The 11210-nt window shown below is 39.8% G+C and overlaps 1 long non-coding RNA gene across 1 annotated transcript; it reads right to left on the minus strand.

Moving 5' to 3' along the window:
- Positions 1-310: 310 nt before the first annotated feature.
- Positions 311-10689, minus strand: LOC112678227 (uncharacterized). Its single transcript, XR_004809757.2, has 4 exons — positions 10582-10689; positions 7501-7581; positions 1688-1883; positions 311-883 (listed from the first exon to the last, which is right to left on the minus strand). It is a non-coding gene; the product is annotated as an uncharacterized LOC112678227 (long non-coding RNA).
- Positions 10690-11210: the final 521 nt, after the last annotated feature.

The following is an 11210-nucleotide window of genomic DNA, read 5'->3' on the forward strand; positions in this document are numbered from 1 at the left end:
TGCTTGGTTGATTATCTCAAAATGTGAATTACTGGCTATACTTTGAGATGTGAAAATGAATCAGTGTAACATAGAAGAAGCACAAAATAACGAAAAAGGGTTGAAAACCAGATCAATAATTACAATCCAGGGGCCAGGAATAGAATTGCAATTAAAACTACCATTCGATTAAGTTTATGATACTCCGCTGTCACTCTCCAACATCTAGGGCTTCATAGTCACACAGATGAGTTCAATAGCAGGAAATATGGGCTCATTTTTACTATTTGCTCTGGACAAAGAGCTCCAGGAGATTCTACTTAACCCTCCCTACCATAAAGCTAGGTCTGGAAATTACATGAGAGGCTAGGACTTTCTGTTGAAGTGACTAAATTAAGCCTCAGCTCTCAAGATTTAAAATTCTTTGTTATACAATGATGTATTTCCAATGGAGGACAGTTTTGGGAAGGGAAATGGGCACTGGAAATAAATGCATATATACACACTATCAATAGGTTGGCTTATATTGGTATACATGTACAAGAGTTCTATTCAAAAACTCTTTAAAAAGGAATTCTGCCTTAAGAATATACCTTGGTACATCAGAACAAAACTTGAAAGAAATTGCCTAAACATTAAAAATGAATACAAGCAGGTTGTTGAAAAGAAAACAAGCGAAGTGGAATTGAAAGCTTTAAGATTTCTTTTGAAAATGTTGCAGAACTATCTAAGAGGAGAGACTTGAAGACCAAGATATCATGGAGAAGACAACATCATTGACGTGAGCCCAGTAGGTCTACGCTTTTTCCTGTGGAGCATTTGTCTCACATAGCAGCATGAACTGAGAAGAAAGTATCAGATGATAGTCTGAGAAGAGAAGCAGAGCTTTCAGAAGTTCTATTCGCTGGAAAAAAAAAAAAAAAACAGAATTCAGAACCCATCGAAGTAAGAGGTACCTCTTACAAACTTCATGTTTCTAGGTAGGACTCCTACAGAGCTGAACACAGGAGCAAGGGTGAGCCAGAAATAAACAGGTTTCTACAATGCTGAAATCCACCTTCAAGGCATATCTATGCTTAACTGCAGAGAGGCAATCTACCCTATCCTCTCTGCCAGAAGAAAATTAAATGGTCTTGGGAGGAAAAAGACCTCATCCCAATCTTCATGGTTTTTCATATTGTCCAACATTCAATTTAAAAAATTAGCAAGCATGTTAGTAGAAAGGAACAAGAAAAAAAAAAAACCCAGAAACAAACGCACAGATATTATGGTTATCAAGTTCAATTTTAACAAGATGAAGAGTTTCTTCAAATAAGTGAAATCTATTATAAAAAAAAAGGAAATAGAACTATGAATGACTTAAAAACTCAATAATTCCTTGACCACAGCCAGTCATAGCATTAGACGGGATTAGTAAACTGCAAGATAGATTAAGAGGAAAAATTACTAACTGTAGGGTAGTATTGCAGGTCAGATTCCTTAGGAAGCAGACTCTTAGAGAATAGAATTCAGGAATTTTGGGGGGGGGAGAGAAGAGCTCTTCAGTTAAATATCTGGAGGGAAGTAAAGAAAGTGAAGAGAATAGAATTGGGCAGGGGGAATAATCAGGTCTCAATACAGTCAGCCAACACCACAGGAAACACTCAAGCTGAAATAGCCCTTTATAATTTTACCAAGGGCGGGGAGCAACAGGGCTCATCTTTTATACCTCTGCATTGATCAGTCATTTGAGGCAGGCCATTCCCAGGAAGAGGTCTTGAACTTCAGGGAGGTGGCTAGCTTCAGCTGAATTAAATTTTTGGAAAGGACAAACACTTGAGAGTTGTCAGCACCAACATACCCAGCAGCTGGGAAACTAAGCCTCTCAATCCTAACTGGGGAATATGAGTGATGCAGTACAGCATCTAAAACATAAAGAGAGAGAAACATTTAAACAAACAGAAATACACATATAATTCTAATTATATGTATTCCACTATATATATATTCCAATTATATATATAATTACCTCCCAAAAAATTATATATATACCTCCCAAAATTATATATATATATATATATATAATGATAGAAGGGCCTACCATACATATAATCGGAACCCAGAAAAAGAATGAGGCAGATGAAATATTTGAGAATTTTCTAAACTGTCCAAAGATATCAAATCACATATTTTAAAATTCTATGAATCCAGGATAAATACAAAGAAACCACACTTAGGCACAACATAATCAAATCACTGAAAAGAAACAAACAAAAAAATGTAAATTCAGCCAGGATAAAAGAGACATTACTTTCAAAAGAAAAACAATAATTCTGAGAGCTGACTTATCAATAGAAATAATAAAATCCAGAAGACAAAGATATAACATTTTCAAAGTGTTGATAATAAGTGACTGCCACACAACCTAAAGAAAATGAAAAGTGAAACAAAGACATTTTTAGTAGGGATGGGGAGACTCTGTTGCCAGTAGACCCTTTATGAAAAGAAAGATTAAGGCACTTTTATTTTATTTTATTTTATTTTTTTAGATTAAGGCACTTTTAAGCAGTAGAAAAATTATCCAAGATGGAAGCATAGAAATGAAGAATGAAGAGAATGAGGAGCAAATCTAAGTGAATGTTATTTCTACAAAACACTGATAGGAATGTATATAGTTAGCATATATGTAGAATTAGAATACAAGAATAACATAAAGGGTAGAAAGGGTGAATAAAGTGTTCTCTGGGTTTTGCATTATCCAAAAAGTAGTAACAGTGACAATTTATTTTTTTATTTATTTATTTATTTTTTATTTTTTTTTTATTGGTGTTCAATTTACTAACATACAGAATAACACCCAGTGCCCGTCACCCATTCACTCCCACCCCCCGCCCTCCTCCCCTTCTACCACCCCTAGTTCGTTTCCCAGAGTTAGCAGTCTTTACGTTCTGTCTCCCTTTCTGATATTTCCCACACATTTCTTCTCCCTTCCCTTATTTTCCCTTTCACTATTATTTATATTAGTCTGCAATAGTCAAGAATGCATGGTATAATCTACAAGGCAAGTGAAATAATAGTATTAGAGTATGTAAGGGGAAGAAGAAGGAGGAGGAGGAAAAATAGACCAAGAAGACTGAAAATGAAGTGGGAGAAGAAGAAATGCAAATGTTATTTAGGATGCCCTCAGCCACCACAACTGGTCCTGCAGACGGGCATGCACATCGACACGACTGCTTAGGCAAACTGTCTAGCAGCATCTTTTTAAGCTAAATCTACGTACACCATGTACATAATTCCAGTAATTCCACTCATAAGACTGTACCCAACAGAAAAGCATACATATATTTATCAAAATAATTATACAAGAATACACTTGTATCATTTACAGCACTATTCCCAAAAGCCCCTAACTGAAAATATCACGAATGTCCATCAACGGAGGAATAGATTTTTTTAAATTGTGAAAAAAAAAAAATTGTGGCATACTTGTAGAATGGAAAAATATAGCAATGAGAATAAACAACCTACCCCTATAGACAAAAACCACGGAGGAACCTCACAAATTGAATACTGAGCATAAGAAGCCAGACACAAAAGAAGGCATCAATAGAATTCAAGAAACAAAATTAATCCACGGTTATTTTAGAAGCCAGGCTAGTGTTGCCTTGAGAGGGGTAGGCAGGCACTGGAGGAGGGCTTCTGGGGTCCTGGGTGTGCTCTGTTTCTTGATCTGATTGCTGATTCCAGTTTATGAAAATTCAGTAAACTCTATACGTATTATTCTGCTCTTTTACAAATCTATGTTTTTCATAAATAAAATGAAAAACTGTGTTTCCTTGTAAAAATATATATAATTAATTTTCTACATATTCACAAACTTTAATACGTTTCTTAACATTACCTATCTTCAACATTATGTCTATCTTTTGTAGGATTTACCTTCTTAAATATGTTTTTTTAAAAAAGTTAATTCCCATAATTTTCTCAAATTTACATTTTATGATTACTAGGTCTTAAATTGGTGATGTTTTTAAATAATCCTGTCTTGTAGATTTTGTCTACCTGAGTAGATCTCTCTCTGTTGAAGTACCCGTTAAGCTCTGAGCAAATGTGCCTAAACTGGGGCCACTGTTAAATTCAATAGTTCTAGACTGAAGTGTGCAAATATGGAAGCCCAGCTATTTTCTCAGAAAATATCCTTTTGTCTGCCTTCAGGATATATTTCTTTGATAAATATGTTTATAGGACAGAACTTATCAATTAAGTTGATGATTCTTTTGAACGTTTTGCCAAATTTAGATACTGAAAACTAATTTTTAAAACATGATTAGTGAATCCCAGATCATTTTTGCTCTCCTGGGTTCTGTCACTGGGGATTGTCCCCTCCCCTCCTTCTCCCTGAGACAGCATCTAAGTGGGGTTCATGCACCATCATGGCACCAGGGGAGAAAGCGAGGACTTAGTCATCTGTCCACAGCCATCTGTCCAGTCATAACCATGGCCATTGTCCCACCTCCCCTTGCTGGCAGCTCCCAAGCAGTCACATTCTTAGTGACTCTTTAGACGTACCGTCCTTTGATGCCGTTTGATCTTACAACTGATACAACTGATATAACGACCTCAGATCTGTCAGTTTTGCTCACAGCTATTTTTTGTGCTTTCTTGGGGTATGGAAAAGTTCTGCTTTCCTTCCAATTCCTTTATCGTATAAAATGGGTTGCAGGAAACCTGCTGGGGCTGCCTCAGACCCCTCCAGCCCTGCTCCCCGTGTTTCTGTCTCTAAGTCTCTGGTCATGGGCTGCTGCTGCTGCTGCTGAATGAAAACTTCCCAGGGTTCTAGAGAGGAAGCAGAGAACCTGTCCCCTCTACTCAAGGCTTCTTACATTTTGAGAATTGTTCTAGGATCCATCCCCTCCCCCACATTGGAGCTAACCACAAGGCAGGGGAGCAGGGCACAGCTCACTTGTTTAAAGATCCTCTAGCGAAAGGGACTATAAGGGAAAGGAGGGAAACTGAGTGGGCTAAAAATCAGAATGGAAGACAAACCATGAGAGACTCCCAACTCTAGGGGAAAAACAAAGAGTTGCAGAAGGGGAGGAGAGTGGGGGGATGCAGTGACTGGGTGAAGGGCACTAAGGAGGGCATTTGATGGGATGAGCACTAGGTGTTATACTATATGTTGGCAAATTGAATTTACATTTTAAAAAGTTAAAAATAAATAAATCAAAATGAATAAAGATCCTCACCATCATCTTGCTCTCGGCTTCTGCTCGAAGTTTTCCCCTAACTCTGTCTAAGACTCCACCCCTGCTGAAGAGCTAATGAACAGACTTGGCCATTTCAATAGGATAGACTTTTTTTGGACACCTAAAAGCCAAGGATTTAAGGTATTTATCCTCTGGTTCTGCTGGGCTGGGACAACAGAAGCTTCTGGTCTAGCCCCAAGAGGGGCAGGTCACAAGATAAACAAATAACCTAAATAACAACAACCACATGCGAGAATACGATCCTGCCAGAGTAGGCAGCCATTCTCTTCACAGTACTTGTTAGGGGACAGCGAAGTCCTCTTAGCTCAACACTTGGTGTAAACTTTGCCTGTGCAGACGCAAAACCTGAAATCTTTCCTCCCAGCAGTAAGAGCCCTGTTACAAGGAAATGCTGGCTTTGGGACAAGAATAGCAGAGTGCACACAGGAAAGATGTTTTAAAATTTTTTTAAAAAAAGAAAGAAAAACAGAATTGGATGATGAACAGGCCATCGGAAGTAGCAGAATTTTTAAGACTTGATTCCTTGATATGGAATAGTGTTTCTCAGCTAGGGTCCCTAGACTCATGGGGGTCTGTAAGTACATTTCCAATGGCCTACATGTTCCCTACAGGAACACTTTAAGTCTATGTATTCTTTTTAATGATGATCTTTAAGAGTATCATCAACATATCAGGAATCATCTGGACAGCCACTTTACCATCCATAGTACCATCATGCAATTTTAACTGCATTTGTAGTAGCCCAGAGGAGTCACTTCAAGTGTCCACATTTAAGGCATCGGAAGCATGTTTGCCTGATGGTAGATCAGCAGCCAGACCTTAGGGGTCCTAATATCAAAACAGAAATGACTTTCCCTTATTCTCAATTACACTCCAGTTGAATTATATTACCAGCTATAAACGTGCAAGTTCTCTTTTGAATGATAGTTTTCAATTAAAAGATTTTCCCACAGCACACAATTTCGATTTCACATATTAGTTAATAAATGAGATTGATTTGACAACTTGAAACAACCTTCTGCCACCAAGTAATATAATGGACTATTCTAATGATTAAGACTAGTGTAAAAACCAGCGGTTGAGGATTTAATGCATAGATGAGGCATTTCAGCTACATGAAGGCCAAATGATGTCACTGTGCACCTTATGAGAAAAGTTTCTCATACTTCAGATGAAGAAAAGGGATGAGACGGTTGAGTCATCCCTTGGCACATTAGGTACAGCAAACTCAGAAGACCCAAACAACATTGCGTCTACATTTCAAAATGCAACTTAGCCAAAGAAAACAACTATCCATCACACTGAAATAATATGGTTACTATTGATTATAATGGTTTTTTACAGCTTTGTTGATTTTTAGCATACAAATTTTGTTCTTACATTTGTATAGGAATTATGGGCCATATGGAGTTTATAACTAGTTTTTTTCATGTGGGGAAACATGAAAATAAAAACAATCTGAGTTCCCATCAATAAGACTTCACATACACACACACACACAAACACACACACATACACAAACACAATCCAGATCCAATGCTCCCACCTGTAAACTCATCCAAGCATTAAAGAAGAAATAACAGTACTTTTACACAAACTCTTCCAGAGAAGAGAAAAAGAGCATGCGTCCCAACTCATTTTCTGAGGCCAGCAGAATCTTGACAACAAACACTGTCCCAAATATTATATTAAAAAAACTACAGATCAGTCTCCCTCATGAACAAAGGTGGAAAACTTTTCCACAAAATATTAGTAAATTGAATAGAAGGATACTTTTTACTGGAGTTTGTGAATCATTGATATGATTAGGCATTGATAATAGTAGGTAGCAATTATTATGAACATAAGTACTTTTAATGAAAAAATTTATTTCAAAAGCCAACAGCAGCACTTTCCCAGTGAACATATCTTTTTTTTTATTTATTTGACAAAACATCCTGAAAGGATGTGGTTCTGGAAGGTGGAGTGTGACCCAAAGGGAAAGCTAATTGCTGTGAACAATAAAGAAAAATAGATGGGCTTCCTCTGGCAGCACAGGAAAGAGAACATGAGGAGACCAGACTAAAAAGGAAGGGACATGAAGAAGGTGAAGCTGAAAGGGAGGAAGGGCCCAGGAACTGGACATGGGAGCAGGGACACGTTCCTGGCGATGGGAATGTCCAGTGGACTTCTGAAAGCAGAGGTGTGTGATGGCCCATATGGCAAGCTGCAGTGCTGTGCTACAAGCTGCCACTCTACTACCCTCAGAGCCTCAGAGAAAATTCTTCTAACTTACTTTGCGATGGAGATACACCAGGGGAATCCAGGACAAGAGGCCGTATTCTACCTTTGGACCAATAGGTAGAAAAAAAGGCACCTGGCGTAGGGGGTGAGGAGAAAGGTGAAAGTTTAGTGAGCAAGAGCTTCTGGAATCTATAGGAATGCACACAAATGGGGAAGCGGGGGCACTGGAGATAGGATCTTTGGCTATGCTCATTTTAACATCAAGAACAAGATGACTCTGGGATGATGGCATTTGGGTTAAGTGGATATGAGAATAATACCAACATTTATTGAGTTCTTAATGTGGATGGGGCAGTTTTTCTGAGCCCTTCACGTGTATTAACCTATTTAATTCTTACAATAACCATATAACTGAAGTGAGATCCATATTGCCACTTTGCAGATGACGATTAGGTAGCTTGTCAAAGACCACACAAGTCTTCCATGTAGAGTTGGGATTTGAACCCAGGGGCTTGATTTAACAGAGCCTGTGCTTTTACCTGCCAAATCATACTATCTCTCAAACATAACACCCCTGTATTTTCTTCCTCTTTTAATACAGACAAACAATTGGGCAAACAAAGAGACTACTTGTGGGGTTTTGGGCTAGCTTTTGTTCAAAGAAAGAAATCCACCTTTCTGTTGGCTTTATAAGGCCCTCAACTAATAACGTCTTAAACCAGAACCTTCTTGTTTCCACAGACCGCTTCCTGGTTGGTCTCCTGTCCTCCTTCCTTAGCTCCTTCGAATCTTTCTCACACTGATGATTCAAAGTATATTTCTTCACACAGCGATTTGTTTAAAACAAAAATTCTGGAGATCAGTATCTGGCCTGAACAGATACCACCTAACTCATCCAAGACTTCGGCAATCCGAGGATGCAAGACCAGAGTATGTCTTTCAGAATGTCACCTTTTTGAAGCTCGTTTCTTGGTCCACTGGTGCCACATTTTGCTCTTTCTCTTCCAACAGCTGGGCAGTCGACACTGCTAGAGAAACTCATACTACTCTGTCCATCTGTGTCCTCCAGGCTCTGCTGAGTCCTTACTTTTGCCCTTTGCTCTTTTTCCCCCACTTTGGTCAACGTCTTCCCTATATTCAGTTACCGCTGTAAATCTTCACCATTCTCAAGGCCCCAACACACTCCTACTCCTTCCGGTATTAGCCGGTGGCAGTGCTACCTACTTCACCCACAACCCTGGAGCAAGCAGGCTTAAGCTGCTACAACCTCTACATCATCTTCTCTTCATACCCCCTGCTGCTCCTACATTCTGCATTTCAGGTGATCACAAACTATCCACCCAGCTGGTCTGCAGAAAGGGGATCATCTTTGCTCCCTCAACCAACCCTCAACCAATAAATTACCCATCCTTTCCCAATACATCCCCAATACTTCTCAGATTTGTTATTCCCTCATCATTCCTTCCAACACTTTCCCAGGGTGTCCTTATTATCTTTTAAAAAATGATTGCAATAGTTTTCTCTTGGTCTCACTGCACCCATTCCTCTTTCCCCCTTGAAACTGATCCCTCCCCCATACAGCCTTTTTAATCGATCTCAAATCCAACCTCTACACATCATACTGCCTTAACTTCCCTGTGTTCTTATGTATTGGATGAAATGGAAGTTAACCTCTTTCTTTTCTTCCTCCAATATTTAATTCGCAATTGTAGCATCAGGTTTATGCCTTTTAGAGTCACTCCAGGTTTCAGCCATCTGGCGTCAGGACAAGATAAAGAGGGCTGGCAGCTTGAAGCTCTTTTGCAGCCCCTGAATGGCAACATCATCATTATGGCTCTCAGCCCTCTGCTTCAGAATGAGAGAGGAAAAGGCCACAGGAATTGAAAAGTATTTTTTGGAGATCAGGATCCAGTTATGGTGGAATAGACATGGTGCCTTGGGCTCCTTATCTAATTACTTACACAGCTGGCACACAACAAACACAGGCTAATTAGACACACTTAAGTAAAAACATGGCATATGATAAAAGAAAATTAACAAATTATTTTCTTTTGCAGACACCATGGAATATCCAACTTAAAATTGCTTTTGTGGTGTTTTCATGTATTATGGCACCTCTGGGGTTAGGATGGCTCTTTGTTCCCGAGCTGGTTTGCACATGCCTGCGTAGTCTCAGGTTGTGCTAGATGCACGCTATTGGAGTTAACACCACATATTTTGGGAATTCGTCATGTCTGAAAGCAAGAGCTTCCTCTTTCTGGTGGACTGAGGCAGGTACTTGCTTGTTTCAGCTCACTTCTTCCTTCCCAAAAGGCTTAGCCACTCAAGGAAACTGACAGCTCGTTATTTCAGAACTTGGAAGAAGTGTTGGGGTTGGCAAGCACGAGCCTGTCATCCCCATGAAGACTGCCTCCCTGATCTTTAATCCAATGTCATTCAACGACACAAACATTCATTAATTGATTTCAGTACAAAGGACCAGGCTGGGCACCCCAAGGAGGAAAAGCAGCATGACACAATTTCTGCTATCAGAAGTCTTAGTGTAGGGATAGTACCCAAATACCTGTACGAGTAGGGATGGCAAAGTGTCCTGAGGGATGCACAAAGTGCTCTGTGGGAGGGACAGGAAAAGAGAGGGCACCCTTGTGCCCATGATGCTGCTCTGCCCTTTACAGGCTGAGCAGGGAACTCGACTCAAAGCTCTTCTCATTATCCTATATCAGAAAAGTCAGAGTGAGGACTAAACATATTCTACGTGAATTTCCTTAGTACAGTACCCAAAAGATAGTAGGAACTTTAGTGAATGGTGGTTTCTTCTGCTTTGATGGTATCTCTGGGAGGGTCATTCTCCCCTAAATGGGCGTGAGATTGGGGCACGGGGACAGGCATTTTAGGCACAGAAAAGATCATGAAAAAAAAAAAAAGAAAGAAAAGATCATGAGAAGACACAAGGGGTTGGGGAATGACCATTGTAAAGAAAAGGGTGAATGCTCTCCAGTTTTTACTAGTGGGAAGGAAAGACGTGGAAAGGTAAGTTGAGGCCATACTGAAGGAGTGATAAGATCTGGAGGGCCAGGGTGGTGTGCTGGTCTGGCCTGGGCTGGGAAGCCAGATTGTTCTGGCTGTACCATACCTATTCACTCCACGTGCCCCGGAGTAGGCTACCAGCAATCTGTGCCTCTATTCCTTCATCTATAAAATAGAGTTAATTCGAGTGCCTTTGCCATATTTCTGTCCTGTGGATTAAAAGGGTTAAAATGTGTGAAATATTATGTACCTGGCACATAGTTAATACCAAATAAGCACTAACTAGCTCTTATTATTAGTAAGCTGAAATATGCATCATGAAGTGTCATAGCCAGAAGGCATGCTACAAGTGCTAACCATGCGGAGGAAATCTAATCTGTTTTTACAAGATAAATGGGCCTTTCTGATCTGCGAAATGGCTCTGCCTTTTTACCTGATTGAGATGATATGGAGGTTTCTTAACAGATGATAAAGAACGGGAATGAACTGTGCCCTGGACTTCCTATTCGTTAGCTGACACCTGTAGGTCCCTTAACCCCATGAGATTCCTGAATTCTGTCTCAGTAGGGAGATGGACAGCTGCCACCCTGCAACCTCCTGCCAGGAGAACACATTGCCTCTCCTTGTTTGCTGGTGATGGAGGGTCAATCATATTGTGTCCAATGGAAAGATGGACTAAGTGGCCACAGGCCAGCTTGAATAATAATCAGCCAGGTTTGAGGGAACTAGAAGCCT

The sequence above is a fragment of the Canis lupus genome, chromosome 27 (genome assembly GCF_003254725.2).
Source record: "Canis lupus dingo isolate Sandy chromosome 27, ASM325472v2, whole genome shotgun sequence".
In the NCBI taxonomy this organism is placed as follows: Eukaryota; Metazoa; Chordata; class Mammalia; order Carnivora; family Canidae; genus Canis; species Canis lupus.